Here is a 27,080-nt window from a genome sequence, read left to right on the forward strand (position 1 = left end):
TAAAGATTTCTTGATGTCTCTAACTTCTGAAGAATTTCATACCACTTTAACTGAAATATTTAATGGCTAATCTCTGGTTACCTTAGCAGTGGTTGGATAGGTTGCATAGTAGTTGGGTAGATCAAGGACTATTTAAAGACTAATGGACCTCAGAAGTAGGAACAAGTAATAGGATCCCTTTTGTTGCCACCGATTTTGTGCTTTGTAACCTTTGGATTGAAAAAAACAGCATTCTAATCTATAGTATGGCATTCTGTATAATGTTTGTGCAAAACACAAAATTTTTTTTCATTAGATTGGGGTGTCAAGAAATCTGTGTTCAAGTGCTAGCGCTGCCATCGATTTATCTGTTAAGTAAGGAAAAGTCATTTACCTCCCAGCCACAAAGAAGTAAATGTCTTCTATACATAAGAGTTGATCCAGACTTGATTCTAGAACGATCTCCTAAGTATCCTTCTAACTAAAATTCCTTAAATCTGCCTTTTCTTTTTCCCTTTGGCCTTAAAGGATTTACAGGGTTCATTTTACGTCTATGCTTTTATAAATATGCACTTGGAATATTTTCCTTCCTTGGGAAACAATTCATGGGTGAGTCAGCATGAAGGAAAAAAACGCACTCACAATAGATATCAAAATTGCATGAGGTGGTGAAACGAGAAATGATTTTCCTTGTAAACGGAAATGATGAGGTATGGAGAAACCAATTACTTATTTATAAAACGAGCGTGCGGTGGCAGGCTTTATGTACCAGAGTAACGTGCTGTTACATATTTAGCGAGACGGACAGGGTATGAGAGAGTCCTCTCCATTCGCCCTTAAAACTGCAATTACTATAGACGTTCCTTTCAGGGAGGGAGGAAGAAACTGTGGCGAGGTGGACAAGGAAGGAAGGAAGCAAGCAAAGGACAGTTAAAAGTGTCTCGCCCACCCCCTCCACTCCCCCCAACCCGCTGCCGTCCTCTCTGGAAATACACAATTAGGGAATTTCCTCCCGCAGCCACGGAACACTCGGAGGCCCCTTCCACGTCACTATTAGGGCAGCCAGGGATTTTGCTTTCCCAGGACTGACTTCCGACTCCTCCTGCGGGTCCCTTGTGGGACGCCAAACGTCGCCGTTCGCCCCAGGCGAAGTCAGGCGGCTCGGCGGCCGGACCCGTTTCCGGAAGGCTGATTGCATCAGGTGTGGAGCAGGGCGCCTCCTCGGCCCAACCTGGCCGCCACTGCGCCTGCGCGCGTCGCCCCGCCCCGCTGCCGAGGACTCCACTGCGGGTTTTCCTCCCGGTCGGGAGGAGACCCAGCCGGGAGTGGCGGGTGCCTTTTACCGACCCGGGACCCCCGAGAGAGAGGGCGGCTGGGAGGGACTCCAGGGGAGCAGCGGGGAGCTGTATTCCCTCTTTCCGAGGGAATAGAGTCCTGCGGAAAGAAGACGTGCTTGGAAGGCTGGAGGCCGGTCCCGCGTCTGCCACTGACGGGCGGGGTGGTCTTGGGTTAATTTCCTCGGCTCTCGGGGCCTGGGAGACGTAGACTAGAACTAGAAGGCCTTCCAGTTCAGGGTCTGCATTTTCCCAAAGTGGGTTAAACAGCCTCCGACCGTCCATCGTCCATGGGCTCGATAAGCGGATCTTGGGGGACAGAGACTCAGCCCCAAGGGTGAGCACTTTCATAGATTTATAGGGATTTCTCAGTGGCAGTATTGTTTATCTGTTGCAGGAAGGAGCGGCATGATTGTTGGCCTCCAGTTGGGTCTGAGGGAAATTGTTCATGGGAGAGGTTTTAGGGGTACAAACGCCAGAAGCCCCTCTTCCACGAGGCAGCTTCCCCCCCACCACTCATTCCTTCCGACCCCACTCGGTGTCTGCGTCAGGGTCCCGTTATACGCTCTTTTATTCACACCTACTAGATTTTCCTCCCAGCACTCTCCATGCTGGAAATGATATCGAGTGATTAATTTGATGGATGTCTGTCCACCTTGCTGTGCTGTCAGCTCTATGAAGGCCGGGGTCTTTTTATTCACTGCTGTCCCCAGGCCGACTGTGAGACCTTTTGTATCCTCAGTAAATTCATGTTTGAAGGAATAAAGTAACGGCCTCTCCAAACGCATGGAGTCCTCACATGAAGAATAAGGACTAGCCGGGCGTGAGTTTGTTATCTGAGGAAAGAGTGCATTCTGCAGGTTTGAGGAAGAGGATGAGTGAGGCGGAGCCAGCACTTGGTAGTTACTGTTAATTTACTTTTAGCATAATCAAGGTTGTGTGTATGTGTAGAGTGGTGGATCTCAAAGTGTGGTCCTCAGACTAGCAGCACCAGCATCCCCTGGGAACTTGTTAGATATACAGATGCCTGGCCCCCTCCACAGACCTACCCATTCAGAGACTCTGGGATTGGGACCCAGCAATCTGCGTTTCCGTAAATCCTCCAGGAGATTCTGATGCAGGTTCAAGTCTGACGACCACTGCGCTGGTGAAGAGCAACCCTGGGGATGTCATTCACAGTGTCTGGGGCAGAGCACTGATAACCACTTACTGAGTATCCATTCTTACCAGGACCTTGCTTGTCTGCTTACAATTCGAGTTACAGGTAATATTCTTGGGGGTGAAAAGGAAATTTCCCCTCCTGCAGGTATGTTTCTCCCCTGAAGTGATCTTGCTGTGATTGCACATCAAGGAGTGGCGTGTGTGTGTGTGTGTGTGCACCATATGCTTGGGGTTCTGCATAAGGAGACAGAAGGAAAGAGGACTCGCCTACGAGTTGCAGCTGGGTGGGTGTGGGCAGCTCTCATCTGGGGACATTTTCCCATCATAAGGGAATGCAGACACGTGGGAGAAAAGACCAGCCAGGGATAAGGTTACCCAACTGCCTTTTGGTGCAGAGAGACGCCAGGCCACACGGAGGGGATACCGGGCTGCACCGCGACTCTCCGCCGTTGGGTCTCGACACACTGGCCCCCATTGCCTCCCTGCCGTCTTCCCAGACGATAGGGGGGCCCGTGAGTCCAAGAGGCCCCACAGCCTCTGCCTGCAGGTGTCGCACTAGGAGCGCTGCCCGCCCCCTCCTCGCCGGCCCCCGCCCCCGGCCCCGCCTTTCCCGCGTTCGGCCCCCGCCCCGCCAGGCCCCTCCAGCCTCTCCTTGCGCAGCCGCCGCCAAAGCCTGGAGAAGTGGAATCTCGCCGGCGCCGTTCCCTAGCGGGACTCGCGGAGCGGCACTGGGCATGCTCAGTCGCCGGATCCCGTCCTGAGCTCAAGTAGGAAGCTCGTGCGCTGCACCCGCAGCTGATCCGGGCGCTCCGGGGAGGGCGAGACTGGAGCAGAGCTGCCGGGCGCCGGAGCCGAGGCGAGCGCCGCGCGCACCGCCGGTGAGCCTCGCTTTCTTCCTTGCTGTTACCCTGGACCGCGGGGCGGCCAGGGAGTGCTGGCGAGAGATCCGGGCAGCGGCAGGGGCAGCGGCGTGCGGCGGGTGGCTGCGCGTAGCCCCGGCGGCTGCCCCTCTCCTCCTGGCCCCGAGGGCTGCGCGGCCACTGCCGCCCGCCCAGCCGCAGCCACAGCTGCAGCAGCTGCCGCCGCATCTGCAGCAGGCGTCCGCTGCGGAGTCCCGTGCGCCCCGCGCCCGCGCCGCAGGGCCGGGTGGCACGGCGACTGCGGGCTCACTCCTTGACTTCCATCCCTCCTGCTTCCCGGCGCGCTCTTTCCCTCGGCAGCCCGGGCTTGGCAGGGCCTGGGGCGGGGGAGACAGGGTTGGAGGGGGTGCGCCCGGGTAGGGGCTGCGGAGGGGAAAAGTGAGGGTGGGCGCCGGCGAGGAAGAGCGCACACCCCCTTTCCCTGGCACCGGCCTCGGCTGTGCGGCTGGGCTTTCCCTCCCCGGGCGGCGGCGCGCTCCTGCCGCGGAGTTGGAGACCCGGCTGTCTTCTCCGCGGTTCCGAGACTAGCCGCTTCGAGATCAAAGGGGGAAAAGTTCATTTTCCCCCTCGGAGGCAGAAAGAGCGTTTTAACTAGAAAATGGCTGTGCGAAGGGGACCTAATCACGGAAGCTGGCCACTGGGTTCTGAAAGCCCCTCTACTCCCCGCCGGGCAGAAGAGAGGGTTGAACGCTAGAAATGACATTTGTGCGATGAAAACATTGCTGGACCGAGGGAGGGTGCCGAGTCCCATAGAAACAATGAAAGATGGTTTCGACGTTGGTGAAGAGATCTGGAACCGAGGGGTCAGAGGCCCAGGGCCCAGGGAACGTAGAACTTGAAGTAGAAAAAAAATAAATTGGAGAAATCAGATTTAGAGTTGTGGCCGTTTGGTAGTCAAGTTCTGCGCAGTTTAGAGCTACGACTGTCTCAAACGTTTTTGGGTGGATCGAGTGGTTGGGGAGGGTCAAAATTGAGAGCAGATAGGGTCAGTGTCGGAGGCTCCGACAGGACCGGGCTCTCAGAGGGCACAGTCTTATCTAAAAAGTGCCTCAGTCACTGACTTTCCGCGCATGATGACTTAGGTGAGATACCTAAAGGATTATCATAAAATGATGCCAGCAGTGGTGTTTGAATTTCAAGAACCGAGGAAACTTTGTGAGGTTGGCATTGGTTTGTCATTTAATATTCCACCAATTTAAAAAACAGTGGCATCCTGATCTGTCGCTTTGGATTTGTGTCTCTTAAATCTTTTGTTTTCTTATCGTAGGTTGATATTCCAAATCTTGTCCTCCCAATGGCCATGATAATTAAAGAAAATCTGAATTTGTCTTGCTGGCCTTTCAGGAACAGACAGAATCCTTGAAGGGGGATTTCTTTATGAATTAGGTAGCGGCTTTGTTGTGTTTTCAGTTTTTAGCTTGAAGGCAATATTTGTTCAACAATTGTCTATTGGAACTTGCAGAGTCCTAGAAATGGCACTGTTTTGGAAGGAAGACATTTGTCAGGAGGATGGGGAGCCTCCAGGTTGGGGAAAATGCTGGGAGAACACAGGTGGCAGCAGAGTACAGTGGGCTGGTAGATCAGAGAGGGAAGAACAGATGCAAGATTTCTATTGCTGTCCTTTTGTCATCAGCTTACTACATGACCTCGAAAAATCGCTCAGAGCCTTCATAAACTGGGGTTGGTCTAGATGTTTTTTCAGAGCCTTTGGGAAAAGACTCTAAAGTTGAGACCGTTTTCCAGGGAAGGTGTCTATGTCTTATACTTTGATTCTCTTTTAAAGATACTTTTAATTAAATAATTTACCTCCACGGAGCCAGCAGGATTCTGCTTTCTGAAACTTTTTTAAAGTGGTGGTGGAAAAACTTGACGATCCTAAGTGTAAAAGACTGGGAATTTACATTTAACTGGAGTGCTATGAACACTGACTACAGAATTTTTTAGGAAAAGACTGAACATCGAAAGAATCCATGTGTACAAAGACAAAATATTTTAAAACTGTTACTCTTTTTATGTCATGTTTCAACTTTTTGATGATTGTTTTCTTTTCCTGCCACCAGAGAAACAACAACAAACACTGAATTTTCTTTCTGTTACAGCAGGAATTAATACCTAAAGTCTTGCCATAATATTAGAATAGTGTTATGTTGATTACCCTGATTTCTGGATATCTAAATTTATCTTTCAAGAAAAATGGAATGTTGTCTATCTATACCTTTTTCAGTTACGCGTTTAAAATAGGCAATACCTTGATGATGTAACACCTTGAGTTTTCCAGGGGTGGTGTTAGTGCCATGGAGTCATTTCCACCTCATAGCAAGCCTGTGTCCAGCAGAGCGGAACCCTGCCTGGTCTTCTTGCATTGTTTTCTCATCTTCTGGCACTATATCAGACAATGCTCCGCTATAATTCATAGGGTTTTCATGGCCAATTCTTTTTGGAAGTGGGTGGCCAGGTCCTTCTTCCTGGTCTGTCTTAGTCTGGAAGCTTCACTGAAACCTGTCCACCGTGGGTGACCCTGCTGGTATTTGAAATGCCAGTGGCGTAGCTTTCAGCATCACAGCAACAACATGCAGCCACCACAGTATGACAACCAACAGATGGGTGGTGTGGTTCCCTGACCAGGAAACAAACCCAGGCCGCGGTGGTACACGGAGTCTTACCACTAGACCACCAGGGCTGGCTTCCAGGGGTGTAGGACAGAATTTTAGGAAAGTATTGTAAGACGGTATTACTAGTTAAGTGGATGATACTTATTTTCCTACCCAGGTTAAGGAAACTAGCATTTCTTCGATACTTACTATGTGTCAAGCCTGGTATTAAGCTCCTTACATGTATTATCTTATATGTCAGCATCTTTGACATATAAATATCAGCTTCCTAAGAAAACCCCTCTGAGAAAGTGGACAGTCCTTTGATTGCATAGCAATAGAACTTGAGAGTTTTATCTCATGAGAATATCTTCAACTGGTTTAATTATTATTCAATAAGCATTCTCTTGTAAAACATATTTGATTTGCTGTTTAGAATTAGATATGGTTGGAAGAGCATGAATGTTTTTAAGAAGCTTCCGTCCAGATTTAAAAACTGCTTTGCGTTTATTCATTTTCAACAATGTTGTACTACCAACAAATAAACTTAAAAAGAAAGATAAACTCAGATTACCATTTTAATTTTAATGTATTGTTAGTGCATATTCTGCATGTTGATATGTGTTAATAGCGATTCTCTCAGTTGAAATGAAAGACCACCAACGAGGGACTCCTAAGAATTGCCTTCTGGGCTGGGCTTGTCTGCTACGTTAATTTGCTGTGTAACCTTGGGAAAGTCAGTTCACTTCTCTGGGCCTTAGTTTTCCCATCTGTAAAATGAGGGAGTTGCAGTAGAATGCATCCTTTGGGTGTCTCGATTGGGTCTTTCTTGTCCCATTCCGGGGGTCTGTCATGCAGCCATTTGAGGAGGGGGACTTCATTTAGAGCACTTAGATGAAGCTGATTTTGTGTTTCACTAAGTCTAGCCTGTCCTGCTTTGTCGAATTTTTTGGCGGATTCCTACCTCCCTTTAGTTTTTATTTGTCAAAGAATGGTTGTCATAAAATTAGCTCTTTGTGGCCCTGCCAAGTCTAGGTAGGAGATAAGAAAATGATCAGGTTTGCGTAAAGCACATTAGACATTTGAAACCATCTGCTGATGTCACATAGCATCTTCTGAGGGGAGACGCTGCTCTTGAGCAGACAGGCAGTCTGAGAAAGGAGTCTCCACCAGGGCTGCAGAGGTGGTGTTCCGTGCCTTGGTTGCTGGTGGCCACCTGCGTGAGTTTTGGCAAGCCTTTCCCATGTCCCTGTCCTCTCTCTTCAGCCCTTGATCAGAAATGCAGCCTCTGGTCTCTGGAATAAAATTATCATTTCATGTTAACACCATCGCTGTACTGGGCAGGTGCCCTTGGTCAGCCGCTGTAGTAGCAGGAGTGACGGCCGTTGAAAGGTGCCTCCTCATCGTTGGCAAGATCATGACCTTTTTTTTTTTGGCAAGCTATGATGATGGGGCAGAGAGCAAAGGAAAGCGATCCCTTTTGGTGTTTTTAGTGCACTTTGCTTTCAAGATGCTCACAAAACTTGGCCTCATTAACCTTTAAGTGACACAGGTGAGGAGAAGCCCGAGTTGTTATCTGTATTTAAATAATTGATAACAAATGGACTGTGAGTCTGTGCTTGTGTTCATCACCAGGGCTCCAGGGCTGTTGGGCCTCTGCTAGGCGTGGGCAGTAACTCCAAAGCTGAGATGAGAGCTGTAAGAGAGGAAGGGAGGGCATAGAGGGGAGAAAGTCAAGTCATCACGACTTGACGAGAGGTAAGAAGCCTGCATGGGTTTAAAGGTATTAGAGGCCTTTGGGTGCAGACGTACGTGAGTGAAACAGTCGCTTTCTACAGAATCTCATTCCCATAATATGTGAAGCTTACCTGTCTTCCAAGCATTGAACAAATGCTAGGACAGGCATTACTGTTATAATCAGGAAAAAAGTCCCAAGGTATAATCTGTTGGTATATAAAATATCCAGATTCATGTGGACAAAGATGAGAAGAGAACATGGAAAAAAATAAATAGTATGGAATTATGGATTAATGTTTTTCTTTACTGTTTGTTAATGATTCGATGGTGGATATAAATAAAGTGAACCATTATGTCCTTTGCCTCTTGTGGAAATCTTGTCTGCTAGGTGACAGCTGAGGTTTCTGAAGGGTGCCTCCACTGGAAATCATGCTTCATGGGTGCTTAGAGCCTGAGGAACAGTGTTTTGCTTTTTTCCTTTTACAGTTGACTAAAAAGATTGCCGTTTGGAACTGAGCTGGGAGACGTGTGTGCTTAGGGGGCCGAGGTCGGGGAGAGAGCTCCAGAGAGTGGAGGGAGAGGCCGTCGTGGAAGAAGGAAGGTGTGACATTACAGGTGGTGTGGAATGTATCATTTACACACTCGCTGCCCCATGAACCAGAGCGTTTCCACACAATTTCAAAGTAACCGAGTGTCTACTACTTAGATCCAAAGCACAGTGCTAGACCTGCAGGCCACTGTTTATTGGTGATATTTTTGCTGCCTTTATTCACTACATCATCATCATCATCACTTTGATATTTCCTAAGTGTGTTCAAGTTAGAAGATGTGTCCTCTTCTCTGAGATTATACCCCTCCAAGGTGGGATAAGATTTCTTTTATGAATTGATGAGAATATTTTTATTTGGCAGCTTAATAGTCCATGAAATTGATAAGTCTGGGAATCCAGCCATGGGATGTAGAGAGCCCTGCCCTCAGGATCCAGCTGAATGATGGCAGCCAGGCCACACTGGAGCTTGTGGGTGGGCTGATGGGGCCTCTGGGCCTGCCGGGAATGGAGAGTCACTGGTACAGACCCAAGGTCCTGGGAGCGGGGAAGAAGCTAATTTTGGAAGTGCTCTGGGAAACAGCAAGTATTTTTGAATTATAGCCTAAGAATGACAAGGAAAGTGCCAAGATGAAAGATGAGGGTCTGAGAGAGCAGAAAGGACAAGTGATCAAAATGTGAATTTTAGCTGGCAAGACCTCAAAGTGACAGGTCTTAGTGTTTGTTTCTTTGTGTGCAGGCCTCTTTCTGCCCAGACAGCACACTTTAGCAATTTGGGGTTGGTGATTTTAGGAAATGCTAATGGAGTCGAAGTCGTAGAACCAAGAATTGTGTAATAGCCAGCTCGGTTTGGACGGCTGCAGTATCACACCCTCTAGGGCGAGCCTTGATGAATCACTAGAGGAAACTTAAGAAGAATTTGCTCGTGGAATTGATATTATTCACCTTTGGTTTTAGTTGCTGTTGGGGGTTTGGAGGAGAGTAAAAAAAAAAAGACTAAATTGTTTCTGAGTTTTAAGTAGTAGGTTAAGAAAATAAATAATGTATTTTCAGATAATACTTTAAAAATCTGTGCTTAGTAATATTTGGATCTCACTGGTTGTAATAATAATGTATTATAATGTTATTGGAGTGGAGCTTTTCCTTTGTGCTGAGAGCTTCATAGCTGTTACCCTATTTCGTTCTTACCAAACACTGTGGTGCTGTCCCCATTTCAGAGAGAGGGAAACTGAGGTCCTTTTCACTGAAGGCTGCGCAGTGAACAGTGACGCTTGCCTTGGAACTGTAGTCAGCACGGAGGAGTCCATGGGTTGCTGAGGAGCTGACAGGATGAAGAAATGACATTTATTAATTGGGGGCCAACTCTGTTCCTGGTGCTATACAGGAAACATTTCATTGAGTCTTTTGGGGTACCTCCTTATTTCCCCTTTTGTAGATGAGGAAAGTAGGGCTCAGAAAAGTTTAAGGACTTGCCCAGGCCCTAAACAAAGCCCATGTTCTTCTTTGCACCACACCATGAAACCTTCCTAAATTCAGCATTTGGGGAAAAGGTGAAAATTTCACCTTTCATCCATTTTCCAAATGGACGTTAACCTAAATGCGTATTTTGTGGTGGAATGGTTTCCTCCCAATTATGGCCCCAATGTGCATTTCTTTGATCCAAACACAAATTGAGTTGTAGGAAAATCCAAATATAATTTCTAAATATGTCTGAAACTAGGGATTGCTGTGTTGACTCTCTCTGGGCAGATTCTAGTCTAGAATGTTTCTTTTGTAAGTAAAATACACGGCATTCTGATTTCTTGTCACGTGCCGATCAGGAGGCAATGTTGGGATGACAGAGGCTTCTAACGACTGGGAAAAGGACAGGTGAGGATTTCAGGGCTTCTCCAGCAGCCCTGTGGCTGACTTGAGACTCCTGGATGCTAGAGTGGTGGGTCTGGAGAGAGGTCCCCAGCACCCTGGATGATGGTGCCTCTCCCTGGGAGCATCCTGCATGCTCCTGGGTGCTGGCTCTGTAATTACCTTCAGATCTTCATTTAGTTTCCCAAGAAGACTTTTGTCTTGGTCACGAGAGTCCGTGGACTCGCCACATGGAGTATCCTGATTTGCTGGTAGTACTGTTTCTCAGTGGAAGTGTATAAATTAGAATTTCCTTAGCATGAGTTAGGTTTCTCAAATCAATTCATTTGTGAGTGAACTAATACATCTGAAATGTCTGAACGTAACTGAGGCATGGTGGACTCACAGTGAACTCGGGTGTATAGATACTTCGGGAAGCACTGACTCAACCTCACATACTTCTAATGATCTGATCAGAACCTCTTAATAAGAACCAAGTTTTATTCATTTATACCTTTTCCGGATCCCTGATGAAAGCCGACATGCATTCATTTTGTGACACCCAGAAACCTCAGCTGCATTTGTTCTTGCCCTTGTTCACCAAATGTTTATTGAGCATATACTTTGTGCCAAGCCCTGTGTGAAGTTCTGGAAGACAGAGAGCAATGTACCAGAGTGTCGGTTATAAGGGGTTGCCGTGGAGGCACGTGTGTGAGGTTCTGAGAGAGGGGAGCAAGGGAGGACTGTCCGCACTCTGCTGGAGTACGGAGGCTTCACAGGATAGGAGCTGTGGCAGGGGACTCCTTGTGTAAACCCCTACTACAGAGAACCCCTCAGCCGTCTCTTTTTTCGTTTGTTCTTCACTCAAATAGAACTGTTGTAGCCTGTTTCTTCTACCCAACACCTAGGATTTGCCACCCCTTCCATAAGGGACCTACAGATATGGCCTTTCAACCCTCTGTCGCAGTGGTTCTCAAGAGGAGCAGTTTTGCCCTCCAGGGAACATTTAGCAATATCTGGAGACATTTTTGGTTGTCTTGACCGTGGAAGGAATGCTCTTGGCATCTGGTGTGGAGGATGCTGATAAACATCTTACAGCGTAGGCACAGGACAGCCCTCTGGGTAGGTAGTAGGGATTTGGTGCTTAAGAACCAAACTCTTAGATTCCATACTGCTCTGCAATTTAACAGCCATATGACTGCAGACAACAGAGTTATGCTTGGACCGCAGAATTCATGGTGCTTCAGGTTCCTCATCTGTAAATAGGCATACCAGTGGTACCTATATAATATGGTTGTTATGAGGATGTCAGGAGTTAATATATGATAGATGAACAATACTTGGCATGGAGTAAGATCTTAACTGTTATCATTATTTCAAATTTTAAGCAAAAACTTTAACTTTTGACTCTAAAGACCTTGGCGTTTGGAGAATCCAGGGCAGCTGAGTTTGTGGGACCACCTCTCAGTATGCTTTGGTGGAAGAATTTGCCCTTGATTTTGTTTCTCTGGTTCCCTTTAGTCCATGGGTTTTATTTTCCAGTTTCTACCTCCTGATTCTAGGACTGTCCATAGCTTTGCCTTTCATCCTATTTTTCCCAGGGACCCATATTTATACCCTTAATGAACCTTCCCCTAGAGGACTGAGAAATATATTTATGATTTTCCTTGGCTCTGGCTATTTTGGGAATGGTGAGAAAATGGGAAGCAGGTCAGGGGAGATATTGCCTCACTTCCTGATTGTCACAGTTCCCTTCTCTCTCAAATTCTGTGCAGGATTGAGAGGCAGGTGGTAGTGCCTGCTTTGTAACTCTTCCCTCCACGCCCACCAGTTCTACCCCCAAGTTAGGTGCCTGCTCTTTCCAAAATACCCTGCAATTGGGTCACATTATGTGCCTGCTTGAAATCATTTCTAAAAATCAAAGCAAAGACGTAGACTGTCAGAAGGATTTGAAATGTCTCTGTCCTCTACTTTGAGGCTTTGCAGAATTGTTCTGAAAACAAAAGAAAGCAAATTTATCTCAATTTTGTCGCAGTCTCTCTTGGCCTAGAACTGTGTCTTACTTTCACTTGCAAAAGTGCTCAAACCATGGTCCTTTCTGACTTTCCGCAGGAAGATGAACTCACAGACTTTACTCAACAGATCAAGTTTACCGTTGAATGTTCATAACATAATTGACTTGACGCTTTTTATTCAGTGTGTTGAATGATATCAACAGACTAGAGAAAAATTAAAAAGTTTAGTTGTTAAAAGCTTTCTAATTCCTTCCCCCTGACATGGTCATCTCTCCCTTGAATGAGAGCAGTGGCCTCTCAGTGGCCTCCTGGCTTGTCCAGCTCCATTCATTCAGTTTGGCTTCCCAAGCATTGGGCGCTGTTCCAAATGCTGCACTTGGAAACTGACCAGGATAGAAACTGACCAGGGTGGCCACTGCCTCTGCCTGCTGGAAGCTCTCAGTCTTTAGGGAAAGACTGACAACTAAAGAACTAAGTATGATAAAGTGTGGTGTGTGCTAACCAGGAGGAGAAGGACTCAGTGCATCCCAGACCAGCACCTACCCTGGTTGGGTGTGTGAGGCAAGGCTTCCCAGGGAAGAGATGCTCAATCTGTCCCACAGTGTACCTGGCACTTCCATCTCTGAAGCTGTGAAAGGCGCCACTGACTCTCTAGCTCCCACTTGGAGCCTTGTCCGTTTCTGATAGTGTGCCTCTGCTTTCCCGCCCACCACTATTGCCTCTCACCTAGGAGTCTGCAGCTGCCTTCTCTGTGGCCTCTCTCTGTTCTCTAGACTGCCTCCAAGGGGATCTTCTGAAATCTTCTGCAGGTCTGGGCATGTCCATCCCAAACCTTCAGGGGCTCCTCGCTGCGATCAGGATGAAGTTCCAGCTCCTTGGTGCCACACCTGACACTCTTCATGATCTGCTGTGCTCTCTGTCTCATGCTCTGAGCTTCAGCCACACTGTTCTTACAACATACGGAGTTTTCTCTGGCCTTGGGGTTTTATCCTCTGTTCCCGTTGCCTGCAGCCATCCTTATTGTCTGTCTGTTCTTTACCTGCTTGACTTTTGTTCCTCCTTCGGGAAGCAGCTTAATCATCATCCACCTCAGTGTGCGTCAGAGCGACCTGAGGGCTTGTTAAAACACACCCCAGAGTTTCTGATTCCAGAGGTCTGTGGCTGGCCTGATGAAAGTTTGCACTTCTCACAATTTCCCAGGTGATGTTGATGCTGCTGGTCTGGGGACCATAGTTGGAAGACCCCTGGGGCCCATGATCACCCAGGACAGGGCAGCTGGTCCTCCTTGTTCCCACCCAAGCTCCGCACACCTGCTCACTCATGCCTTTGTTGTCACACTGCCTCGCCACTCTGTTTCCCTGGCTTCTCCTCTGGTCTGTAAGCCCTTGAAGGACAGCACTGTTGCTTCTCGGTCTCTGTGCTCCCAGTGCTTAGAAATTCCTGGGTGCTGTATAAACATTTGTCAAAGAATGAAGATATGAATGAAAAAGAATCTTATCATTGGAGGCTTTAGTAAATATGCCCGAGGGCATTTTCAGCAGCTAGTTTTTCTGAAAGTTTTTCTCTAGTTATGATAGTATAAGTTTATAGCATGATGAGGTCAATATGAGTTTGCTTAACATTGTCGTTTTGTGTCCAAATTCTGGAAAGGTCTAGGGGAGTGGCTCACTTTAAACCTATTATTGTTTCAAAAATATGTAGTTTTCTCATAGCGGCTCAGTATGAAAATATGTGTCCAAAGGAAATGCAGCTCTCATTTAATTTAGCAACCATAGCATAATCATGGCCTCTTTATTTGAAATAATAAATCACATTGAACTATAATTAAATGTAACCAGATGTCTGAGTAATCATTGCTTCAAGCCAGAGGGAAGGATAGCTAGACTACTTTATTTACTTAGTCAGTCTGCAAATGTTTCTTGAGCACCTACTGTGTGCCGGTAGGCCCTAGGATGTGGCAATGGGTAAAACGCTCACTGCTGTCTCTGTGGGAGGTGCATTGAAGACAACAGAGATGTGTGACGTGATGCAGAGTGCCTCGTGGGCTCCTTTAGATCGAGTGGTCTGAGTAGGTGACTGTTAAGCTGTGTGCTGTGTGGCAGTGAGTGATGGCCGTGTCAAGATCATGACATGGAGAGGAGCAACCTCAGGCCAAGAGAATGGTGCAGAGGGCCTCACTTTAAGACGTCTCTTCAAGGAGCCCTAATGCCCCTGTAGTCCTGAAGACTGGACTGATGTCACCTTACTGTGCTGTCTGCTTCTCCAGGCCTCAGCTCTGACCTTGCTTCCACGGCCTCTAATGTGATGCTTCCCAAAGTGTGTTCACTAAAACCCAGGTGACTGGAAGTACATTGTGAATAAAGGTTTCTGCTGTCAAGTTCATCTTCTCTCCCCATTAACATATTCGAGAAGTCCTGCAGAAAAAAATCTTCATTTAATCCAGCGTTTGCCTGTGGGTCCATTTTGTACAGTCTCCTGTGAACTAGTGTTTTTTGGTGCACACCTTGACACCAGCTCTAAGGGTGCTGCTTTGTGTACCCCTAACGGCTGTTTGACGTGATACGGACTTCTCTCTACCCTCCACCTTCCGCTCACCCTTCAGTGGCTGGCTGGTCGTCATAGTGGACTTGCAGGATCTTTGTTGGAAATAGGATTTTTCAGGTTGGTTTTCCTCATGCTTTGTGCCCAGTTGATCAGTCTCACTGACTTGTGTCCAAAGATAAACAACATTTAGAGTCCCAGAGATCATTGCTCATCTGCTGCATTCAGGGAGGAGCTGGCTGTAATGTCATGTGGGACTCAAGCCGTTTCTGCACGTCTCAGTTAATTTAATGGAGAGTGGTTTTTGACTTGAATTGTTCAAACTATGACTTCATCCTATCTTCTTTTGGATATATAGACATTTCCTTGGATGTCCATTGCCTAAGTGGAAGTAGGGAAAGAGGAGTAAGACCTGTTGGAGTTACTAAGGGTGAGCATTGGGTATGGGAAAAATAAACTTGGGGTTGGACTTGGTTAACGTTATACTGGGTTTTTGCTGACATTTTGGAATCTTAATCTCAACTTAAAAATACTGGCTTTTAGATTTCCCTTTTTTTTTTTTTTTTTGAGGCAGATTAGCCCTAAGCTAACATCTGCCAATCCTCCTCTTTTTGTTGAGGAAGACTGGCCCTGAGCTAACATCCGTGCCCATCTTCCTCTACTTTATACGTGGGACGCCTACCACAGCATGGCTTGCCAAGCGGTGCCGTGTCTGCACCCGGGATCCGAACCAGCAAACCCCAGGCTGCTGAAGTGGAACATGCGAACTTAACCGCTGTGCCACCTGGCCGGCCCCTAGATTTCCTTTTGGTTGAGGTATGTTTAGTTTTGGTCCTTCCTGAAGTAAGAGCAGATGGACTGGGTCTGTCTTTTTGAAGTTTTGTTCTCTGATAATCTTTATGGTTCTGATTTGGCACAGCAACTGGGGAAAGGGACACGGTGGGGCAAGCTTACTGAAAATTTTCATTTGAGGGAGAGCCCAGGATGAGTCTTTTTGAAAAGAATATTTGTGTAGAGAGAATAATTCAGAGTAAAAGAGCATTTGGCTCACTTGTCTGGGATGGGAGGCAGCCCCTGTCCTGTGCTGCTGATTTTTTATGCTTGGGGCAGTTTCCAGAAAGATGCACTGGGGCTTAACTGAAAAGAGGACTAGAAGAAGCTGCAGATATAGATGGAACAGCCCCAGAAACAGTCCACCCAGGAAGGGAACCAGACCTGGAGCACTAAAAAGAAATAGGGCTTGGCATTCCTGGGGGTTCCTTCTAGAAGGTTCCGGGAACTGAGACTTTGAATTTGGAATGATTGGTCCTTTTGGGTTCCCCTTGTTGGGGTACTTTTTTCTTGGCATTTGTCCTCTCCCTACATGAGACAGGAAATTTAGTCTGAACAGTGGGTATATCGGATGCCATTACTGTGAACAGGATCTCTGTGTCTTTGATCCTCTAGTGTCCCAAAATTCAGGAGGAAAAACTCCCACATTCAAATTAAATGTTTTCCAATGATTCGAGCAGAAAATATATGAGCAGTGGTGCTATGAAAGTAACACTCGCTGCTCTTATTTATGAGACTTAGCAATTGGGTCAGTGTTGTTTTCTAAAACTGTCTTTTTTCCAGGACTTGAAGTTATTTCTACTAAAATAAATAAAGGAAGTCTTGCATTCCATCAACTTGTGTATAATTGTCTCCCGATCAAAGTCATCTCCTGCTGACTTCAGTTTTATTTCATCTTAAATCATTTTCCTTTACTGGTATTAGATCCTGCTGTTATATGTGTATTTTACAAGCTGCAAGTGGAAATAAGAAACAAAAATAAGGTGTGGAGTTTTGTTGAATTTTATCTTTTTCCTCCCTTAGTTCTGAGAACATGTGGATTTCAAGAAAAGCCAATGAAAAAAACTGGGGAAAATGTTGATTTGTGGCATTATTATCCTTATTTCCTGTAAAGAAAACAGGATTTTCATTAGATGCTGTTGTGCTGTTTTCCACTGAGAAAGATAATAGTGGGATGGATGGCTGCATTCGGAGTTTATATGCATTTATGCTTAACATTTAAATGATTTTTGTATGAACATTTGTGAAAGTGTGTTCTTTCTGCAGCACCAACTATCAAACAATGTGATACTGTCTTGCCAAGAACAATTGCCTTGTAGCAGAGTGAAACTTCAGGCAATTTTAATTTATTTCTACCATAGGAGACCTCAGTGGATACAAGTTTTCATGAAAGCATGTTTATTTTTCCTTAGTGCTGACCTTGAAAGTGGATTTTTGAAATCCTTGGAGGTATATCATTTTGATAGATGGTTAAGTGAAAGGAATATATTCAATGTGATGTAATTATGAAGATTTCATTCGCATAAAGCAAAAGATTATGAGAGAATGAGTAGGAATGAAAATGATGTGGTTCTGTGGTGGGATTGTGGATGATTTTGTTGGCTTTCTCTCTCTTCTTCCTCCCTAAGCATGCTTAGCATATTTATATCCTTTTAGCAATGAGTAAAAGGGGAAAATAATTCTCACGTGTTCTTTTTAAATTCATCTAAAGGATGTGCATTTCAGGGGTATCTCTTCAAGGCGACTGACTGGGAACAAAAGAGAACTGGCATTATGCTTAGTAAAATAAGCCAGTCACGGAAGGACAAATGTTGTATGAATGTACTTATATGCGGTACTTAGAGAAGTCAGATTTGTGGAGACAGAAAGTAGAAAGGTGGTTGCCAGGGGGTAGGGGAAGTGGGGAGTTATTGTTTAATGGGTCCAGAGTGTCAGGGAAGAAGAAAAAGTTCTGGAGATGGATGGTGGTGATGGTTGCATGACAGAGTAAGTGTACTTAATGTCACAGAACTGTACACCTAAACGTGGTTAAAATGGTAAATGTTGTTATGTATATTTTACCACAATAAAAAAAAATATTTAACCTAAAAAAAAAAGGAAAAGAGAGAGAACTGGTCCTCTGTCCTCACCAGCCCAGGTTCTGTGACCCAAGGAGTCTTGTTATTGTCAATTTGGAACCTGAAGGAGGAATTAATTTGTGTTAGACTGAAGCTCTTCCCATTGTGTTCTAACCTCTGTGCAATCTGCCACTGGGGCTGAAGCTTTGAGGGGTGAGGAGTACGCAGACCCCGAGAGTTGGGGAGGCTATAGGTGCCGCTCACCTGAACCTAATACTGAGCTCCTGTCTTTTCCAAAGCTTGCTTTTGTGTGAAATTAACACTTATCTGGACAAGTTTGAAGTTGTGAATTGGGTATGCTCTGTGTGGGGCGTGTGTTTGGTTGCGTCTATTACTGACAGTTCTACCTTGGAGATGAATTGATTTAGTAAAATTAAATCCTCATTGAGCTGAACTCCAAAACTGTGGCACCCTTTGCATTTATTCTGTTGAGTGTACCCTTGAAGCCAGGCAACTAGGTGGCCTAACCTTTTCCTCTGCCTGGTCCATGTCATTCTAAAGAGAGTGTAGACTATAGATCTAGGCAGAGCCAAGTTTAAATTCAGGCCTTGCCCTGGGATGGGTGGATGTAGGTGGGTGCCCTGTCTGAGCCACATTTTCTCTGTCTGTAAAATACTAGAACGATACCTACCTGGCTGGGAGGGTCTACTGTGATAACATGTGAAAATGTGTGCTATAAACTGATTGAGATATTTACTTTCTTGATCTCCTGTTGTCAAAATGGTCAGTAGATTGACCAGGCATTCAAGATTAACTCTACGTTGGGTGTTGTGCTATAGAGGATAGTCCTTGATCAAAAACTTAAATAGTGTTTAGGATTAAAATATTTAAAAGACAGTTCTTTTAAAAAAGGCCGATGGGGGGACATTTGTAATTGGTAGTAGGTTTTTAATGCTTTATTTTCAACTGCATGGTCTTGGATTTTATTGTTACCTCCCCCCTCCCCTTTTATCGTCTTCAGAGAATGTGGATGACAGTCCCTCAGTGTGTTTGATGCCCCATATAGTTGGATAGGCTTGGAAGACCTATGGATTGGGATTCTATCCTGGGTCAGTCTCTGTCAGTGTGGGGACCCTAACAAGTTACCTCCTTTTCCTCACCTGTAGGAGGATCCTATAGAAATTATAAGGGTTAATATTTATTGAGCTGGTACTCTGAGACAACAGTCACTGTGACAAATGTCTTATGGGGAGGCTATCATGTGGCCCCATACCTCTATGAAGTAGCTGCTGTGATTATCCTCAAATACAGGTGGGGAAGCTGAGGCTCACCAAGGTTGTCCCAGGGCACAGAGCTAGAGCAGGTCATGATAGGCTGAATATAGATTGTGAGGACAGACCTTGGTGTAGGGGACGCATTCAGTAAGTGTGAATGCAGGAGCATGTGCACACACACACACACACACACATACATACACATTCTCTCTCTTTCTCTTTCTTAAATTAGTATTTCCCTAAGACACAAGAGCTACTAGATTGCAAAATGGCGACTTCCTCAGGTGGGTTGAGTGTCTAAGGACCAACCAGTGTGAGAAAGCTCAGTCAGAAGCACAAACTGTATTTGGTTGTAATTTTAGCTGCTTTGCATTTTTTTCTAATTGCTTTTTTAAACAAAGAAAATTTCTACACTCTCTGTAGGGTGATATATGCTTTTAAAGGATGTAAACTAGGGCTGTGATGTTTTTCTTTGGGAAGAAGTCAGTTATTTCTCTCATCATTGAGCATTCTGTTCTGAGAATGCCCTCAGTATAATTACAGAGGATAAGCCCCAGCCGCCAGGGGTGAACAACTGGCGGTCTCGAAATACTCTGTAAATATATTAGTCTGAAAATTGCATTTTAATGTGGTGTACTAGTAAAGTAGAATTTTACTTGCTAAATTAGTCCATGTTAATAATGGTCTTTTCCTAGAGGAAGGCTGTTACTTTTTTTTTTTTGTATAGGTGGTTCATTTCTTCCAAAATAATTGAACTATCCTTTGGATTAACCTGTTAGTACTTCTACTTCTATTAAGAAAGCAGATTGAATTTCAGGTCAAGAATTTGATTTTAGGAAATATTTTCCCTACAATGTTTGCTTTGCCTAGCTTTGGCCCAGAGTGCTAACTTAAATGCTATATTTTGATATTTAAAATGAGTTAAGGCAATTTTTGGGGCCCTTTTCCCTGTCTAGGAGATGCTAGCAAAATATATTAATTTAATTAGTTATCAGTGATGTCATCCAGGAAAACCATTTCAAAGAATAATTCCTGAGCTGTGGATTGGTTCACAATATTCATGCCAGAGAATTTTCCCAAGTCTGTTTAAAGGCCGGAATTCTGAATTAGCCTATTTTGGAAATTTCTGGTTGCTTGCCTAGCGTACAGAGAAAATTAGGCTGCCGCTGTGTGGTGAATGTATTTCACATGATTAACAAGAACAAAACAAAGTTGATGTAGAGTGAATGTACGAGTTTGACGTTAGTCTCTGGAAGAACAGGGTCAGTGGGAGGAATTTGAAACACGCTCATTTACTCGAATATTCGTGTACTTTGTTTACATTTTTCCTTGAAGGCTAGTTTTTGTTAATCAAAATGTGAAGGTTGCATGTAATCTTAAACTGTTAGCTATAGAGCCCAAAGAATCATTAGCTTTCAAAAGAAATGGACACTTCTATTCAGAGTTTAAAAAGAAAATATCAAATGATTATAGGTGACTATTATAGAATATTAATTATTGTTCATTGGTCAAAATTCAAAGGTGTAGCCTTAATGGGAGAAATGGAGGTGTCAATGAATTAACAGAGTGGGAAGGTGAGCAGATTACAAAGTATTTTACTGGGAATTTTTCTGATATATTAACTGGCTTCCATTCTGGAAATATTTGCTGTTTTATGATAAAGTTTCTCATTTACTTAAAGTCTGTTTACATTTTGGTTGTGTTATGTTTATCTTGTATGTAAAGAAACTCTTAAATCTCAAACCTTTAACCACGCCCATATTCAGATGGGTGATTTGAGAACTGGCACATCTTGCTTCAGTCAAGAGGGTAATTGCTTAGAGAAATGGAATCATTTCCCTGGATCTCTGGAGTCAGTTCTAGACAAGGTATCTGTTGTAGCTTGAATTGTGTCCTCCCAAAAAGATACCTTGAAGTCCAAACCACCGGTACCTGTGAATGTGACCTTATTTGGAAAAGGGTCTGTGAACATGTTATCAAGTTTTGATGAGGTCATGCATGAGCAGGGTGGGTCTTTAGTCCATTATGACTGGTGTCCTCCTAAGAAGAGAAACTTGGGCACAGACAAACAGGGAGAACGATACGTGAAGACAGAGATACACAGATACAGAAGGAAGACGGCCATGTGGAGACGGAGGCAGAGATTGAAGTTATGCTGGTAGGAACCAAGGAATGCCTGGGGCTACCAGAAGCTGGAAGAGGCAGGGAAGGATCGTTTTCTAGAAGCTTCTGCGGGAGCATGACTTTGCCTGCACTTGATAGCACACTTCTAACCTCTGAAACTGTGAGGGAATAAATTTCTGTCGTTTTAAGCGTCCCAGTTGGTGGTTGCTCCAGCAGCCACAGGGAACTGCAAGACCGTAGAGTCAGACTGCCTGAGTTTGAATCCTGGCTTCACATTCTCATGCCGTGATCTTGGGCAAGTTATTGGACCTCACGGTGCCTCAGTTTTCTCATCTGTAAAATAGGGCTAGAAAGAATTCCTTCCTCATAGAGTTTTGAAGATAACATAATATATGTATAATACTTTGATTGTGCCTGGTGCTATTATGTGTAAAAAAAATCCAATAGTTTCCAAGCTATATAGAAATTACTTTTAATCATTCAATAAATATCTGTTGAGCTTCCTTTTGAATGACAGGCCCTGTGCCAGACAATGAGTGTTCAGGGTGAACCTGGAGGACAGCATCTCCTTCCTCATAGGTCCTGCGGGTTGAGCATTTCCTCCATGAATGTGAAGAAGAAAGTGGATTCCATGTGGTATCTTTATGAGAAGAACTGGGTGTAAACCTTTCCTCTGGACCTTGGAAAGTCTGGTACAGAACTTGTGTACTGGGGAGGCCGTGAGTGTGGAGCCAAACGGCTGGGATCCAGTTCTGGTTTTTACTGGCAGCTCTGACCTTGGCCGGTAGTAGAAATTTTAACCTTCTCTGCCTCCACATCTGCAAAATGGGGACAATAATAGTCCCTTCCTCAATTGGGTTATGGTAGAGATGAAATGAGTTAAAATACAGGAAGTACCCAGCATAGTAAGCACTTATTAAAAGTTCTTATATTATTAAATGAACCCTGAAAGATCTCAGATTTATAAATTAACTCCTTCTTTTGATATTTATTAAGTGTGGAGAATTCAGGTGTGAATCAGATGCAGCTCCTTTCCACACAGAACTCATAGTCAAATTGGGGGAGATTTATTTATTTACATGTTAGTGAAATAGCATATGAACAAAGAGAATGGGGGTAGAAAGTAGAAAGGGCGTGAGTAATTCTCCTGGGAGTATCAGGGAAGGTTTCCCAAAGATGAGTTTTGGAGGTTGAATAGGAGTTTGTCAGGCAGCAAAGGAGGGGAATGATATGAGGGGAAATGGGAGTAGTATATCCAAGTGCGTGAGGTCTTAACAACATGGCAGGTACAGGAGACAACCGGTGGTCGCTCACAGTGGTGTGAGAATGTGGGTCCTGGAGCCAGGATCCAAATTCTGCCGCTTACTGCAGTGTAACCTCAAGCTATTTTCTTGACCTCTCTTTGCTTCTGTATTTTCCTCTTTTAAATAGTGATAACAGGTTTTGGAAGGATTAGATGAGTATATTAGTTTGAAGTGCTTGGGTCAGTGCTTGGCCACAGTAAGTGTTCAGAAAGTATTGGCTCTAATTAATGTTGTTACTCTTGTATTTGCTATTAAAAGACAAGGGCTAAAGGCTCACTTAATATTCTCAATCCAGTTCAGTGATTCCCATGAGCTTGTATAAATGCTGCACCCTCGGGTCCGTATACTCTCTTGAAAACAACTTTCACCATTTGACCATTGGGATTAGGAGGTGAAAAAATACACTGCACACTGTTTAGATAGAGGAAAAAATTGTTAAAATAGTCCAGACATTGGCACAAAGCTATGTGCAGATTGCTGATTAGGCAAAATAAAAAAAATAAACCAGCATGTTGAGCCAGCATGGTTTTGTTTTTAAATCTGGTAAACCACCTGTATCTTTAAGCTATCAATTTAAAGATGGTTTTGGTTTGTTGTTCATTGTCTCCAAATTACCCAGTGACATCAGTCTATGTTCTGAACCAATGTAAGTTTCTTTTTCTTTCTTTGTTTTGGGTGAGGAGGATTGGCCTTGAGCTAACATCTGTTGCCAATCTTCCTCTTTTTTTTTTCCTACCCAAAGCCCCAGTACATAGTTGTATATCCTATTTGTAAGTCCTTCTAGTTCTTCTGTATGGGACGCTGCCACAGCATGGCCTGATGAGTGGCGCTAGATCCACACCTGGGATCTGAACCAGCGAACCCTGGGCCACCAAAGCGGAGCATGTGAACCTAACCGTTCGGCCACGTGCCCAGCTCTCTGAACCAATGTAAGTTTAAAAAAACCCACCACAGGAATGCAGCCCACTGGTGGTGCGGCCTCAGTTGGCATGTGTTCAGAGGTCAAAGGATGCTTGTGGCCTCAGGATTTCTTTGGCTACACTTTTCAGAGCTGTGATGGCAAACGCGTGATTTCAGCTGTGGTCCCTCTTGCTTTTATTTTTGTTATTGAAGGGGCAGTAATTTCCATTTGTGGTTTTCTTTGATTATGAAAGTAAAATGTGCTCATTATGACAAGACGTGGTCAAGAAGTAAACATCACTAGAAATGTCAACATTTGGAGATAATAATTGTTAACACCTGGGGTAGAGCTTTCTAAGCCTCCTCTCGCAGAAAAAATTAGGCCTTTCTCAGCTGCAGGGACAGCTAAGACCAGCACTGGACACCGGCAGGCTGATGAGGGAGGATTTTGGGGAGATGCTTAATTAGAAATCATTCTAGAAAATTCAGGACAGAAATAATAGTGATAGTGGAATTGTTTTACATTAAATTGGTTTCCAATGTTGGTGATGATAAGTGGCTGGGCAAAGTTTATATCTATTTATTCATCCATCACATATTGATTGAGTGCCAGCTAGATGCTAAGGATACAGCAGTGAACACAGCAGACAAATCTGAGCTTTTGTGGGACTTACACCCATTGTCAGGATTTTAGGCATAACTAAATAAAAGAAATAATCGACATTATAAGGTTAAGTGCTTGTAGAAGAAAAATGAACCAGACTAGGTGGATGGAGAAAAGGGGGGTACTAGAAGGAGGGGATGCAATTTTAAATAGCAGAGGGAGTCAGAGAAGACTTTACAGAGAAGGTGGTGTTTGGCTCAAGACTTGAGAGAGGCCCGTGCTGTGCATGTTTGGGGAAGGAGGTTCCAGGCCGTGGTGCAGGAGGATATCAGCATGGTTGGAATGTGGTGAATGAGGGGAGGAGTGGATGGGATCAGATAAAGAGGTGGGGGTGAAGGTGACGAAACATCCTGCAGGGCTGGTCAGGCCATTGAAAGGGCCTCGATTTTACATCAATTAAGATGTAAAGCTGCTGGAGGGTTCCTAGCGAGAGTTAACTATCTGACTGACATTTTACAGGGCTCATCTGGTGGCTGTGGTGAGAATACAGTTTAGGGGGGCTGGGTGGACTCAGGGAGATGAGTCAAAACACTGTTGTGGTAATCTGGTTTGAGAGATGATGGAGAGTTGGACAAGCGTGAGAAGTGACTGGATTCTGAATATATTTTCAAAGTGGAGCCAAGAGGATTTGTTGATGGGTTGAATGTGGGGAGTGATAGAAAAGGAGGAGTCAAGGATAATACTGAGGATATTAGTCTGAACAGCTTGAACTGTGAGGCTGCTTGAAATTGAAACGGAGAAGACTGATCCAGTGGAGCAGGTTTTGGTGGGAGAGTGTCATGGACTTAATATTTGTGTCCTCCCCATATTCATATCTTGAACTTCTACCCCTTTTGATGCTATTAGGAAGTGGGGCCTTTGGGAGGGAGGTAGGATTAGATGAGGTCATGAGGGTGGAGCCCTCATGAATGGGATTAGTGCTCTTGTAAGAGTCACAAGAGAGCTTGCTAACCCTCTCTGGAATCTACCAGTGAAGATGCAACTAGAAGCTGGCAATCTGCAACCTGGAAGAAGGTTCTCACCAGACACCAAATCTGCTGGTGCCTTGATCTTGGATTTCCCAGTCTCCAGGACTGTGAGAAATAAATTTCGGTTGCTTTGAAGCCACCAGTCTATGGTGTTTCATATAGTGGCCTGAATGGACAAAGGATGGATCAAGAGTTCAGCTTCAAATATGATAATTTGAGTTGTTTAATAGATACCCTGTGGGAGATAGTGACCTGGCAGTTGGATCTAGGAGTCTGGAGCTTAGAGGAGATGTCTGAGCTGGAGCTGTAGGTTTGGGAATGTAAAGATCATGCAGGGAGGGAGTGAAGATAGAGAAGACTTGCAGGAACTTGGCCTCTCCCTGACAACTTAGGGTTGGAGAGACAGGAAAGGACAGCAAAGGAGACCGAGAAGGTTCTAGTGGCCACTGAGGTGGGAGTGTGATGTCTTAGAAGCCAAATGAAGATATATTTCAAGGGAGAAGAGTGATCAGCTGGGTGAAATCTAAAAATAAATCAGATCTCTCTGTAAAACTAGTGATTATTAGAAACTGGTGGGTGTTCTTTAGGTTTTATCTTATTTATTTCTCTATACAGTATAAATGCCCCATTCTTTCTTCCTACTCCCTGGAGGCAGCGTTGTTAATAGTCTGGGGAACCTTCCAGATGTGTGTGGATGAGAGAGTATTTACATACCTATATTGATATCTGTGTGTCTGTATCTGTGTATAAGATTTTGTGTGAACAGAATATTTCAAATATACAAATATCTCCATGAGTAGAGACCAATGAATTAAATCCTGATGTGCCTACTACACATGTTAGAAGAATGTGGCCACTGTTCTGGCTGTCTTAAAATTTATCTTTATTTCCTTATTATTGCAGTTCTACTATTTTTATTTGTGTTCGACTCTTTTTATTTTTATACATACACCTACGTCTTCTCGCTTGTGTGCATGCATGCATGTGTTCTTTCTCTCTGTCTCTCCCTGCCCTCCTCCCTCTCTCCCTCCCTGCTCAGGCTCTTCCATCCTGCCCAAGGCTGTGCTGTATTTTTCAGACAGCTGCATCAGTGGTCCCGTACCCAGCTGGGTCCTGGGAGAGCTGCAGAAGTAATGATGCAGAAAACACAGCTTCCACAAGGAACGCGTTAAGCTTGCTAATGAAAGTAGCCTTGGGGAGTCCCAGGGTTCCATTTGGAGAGCTCAGGATTGACAGTGGGAGGATCACCGTCTAGGGCAAGGTCTGAGGCTCATGTCCTTCAGTCCTTGATTCGAATCCTAGCTCTGTCACTAACTGTGATCATGGAAAAATCGTGCCTCTGTTTTCGTCATCCACAGACTGGAGACCTAATTCCCACCCTCAAAGGTTGCAAGGATTGACTTTAGGAGGTAACATATGGAAGAAGTGCCCAGGGGGCTTATCACCTGGTAGGTACCAATTGCAGTCATTCTTTTCCCCTGGTCTTTCTCATCTTTTTTCTGTTTTACTGTTAAGGTAATTGGTGGATGAAAGAGGTTTGGAGGTGTAGTATTGAAGTAAATATACTCTGGTTATCTAGAAAGGAATATTAAGATTAAAGAGTCTTAGTGCATAAAGTAGCTGACCTGAGACTAGAGCTCTACCAGTTTTTTGTTTTTGATTTTAAATCCAGTTTCTTAGCCAGTAAGAATTCAAGTTTCATTGTGAACAGGTTCGTTGTCAAGCTCACTATCAGAGGTTTGGAGGTCTTCTGGAAAGGAGTAGCTAATCATCTGGCCTTCCTTATTACTACTGTGCCCTACCTATGCTATTCTCCTGCCTTGGAGAGAATAACAGTTTAGAAGACCTGTCGGAGCATCAGACGGTGTGGTCTCCATTGTCCAAAATATCATTTGGCTAGATGCCATCGGCTATCGTTTGTGAAAATAGGTCCTTAATTGAGGTGATGAAATCAAGGGGTTGAAAATGAACAACTGGGAAAACAACTTCATATATGCGTCATTGCTGACACATAATGAGTCCTGCAAGTGTCTAGTATTGGCCAGTTATTCACTATGACGCCTTGGCCATTTCATTGGGGGTTATGACTGAATCAGAACCACCCAGAACACCAGAGGCACAATCAAATGGCTCTCCCACCTGTGGTTCCAGACTAGCCACCCCACTTAGTGAGTGACTTGCATTGTTAAGAACTATCTTCTGGGGACCAGTCCTGTGGCCGAGTGGTTAAGTTCACACGCTCTGCTTCATTGGCCCAGGGTTTCACCGGTTCGGATCCTGGGTGTGGACAT

At 44.7% G+C, this 27,080-nt stretch overlaps 1 protein-coding gene across 33 annotated transcripts in view; it reads left to right on the forward strand.

The window, feature by feature from the left end:
• Nucleotides 1–1,237: 1,237 nt before the first annotated feature.
• APBB2 (amyloid beta precursor protein binding family B member 2) overlaps nt 1,238–27,080 on the forward strand; it is a 373,646-nt gene continuing 347,803 nt past the window's right edge. For 10 of the 33 annotated variants that reach the window (XM_070615041.1, XM_070615055.1, XM_070615059.1 and 7 more), the window contains exon 1: nt 2,871–3,352. The gene's annotated coding sequence lies outside the window, so the exon portion shown is untranslated. Of the gene's footprint in view, nt 1,651–2,870; nt 3,353–27,080 lie in introns of those variants that run through there. The other 23 variants (XM_070615044.1, XM_070615051.1, XM_070615066.1 and 20 more) reach the window with 8 other exon arrangements.

Source organism: Equus przewalskii, chromosome 3 (assembly GCF_037783145.1).
Source record: "Equus przewalskii isolate Varuska chromosome 3, EquPr2, whole genome shotgun sequence".
NCBI lineage: Eukaryota > Metazoa > Chordata > Mammalia > Perissodactyla > Equidae > Equus > Equus przewalskii.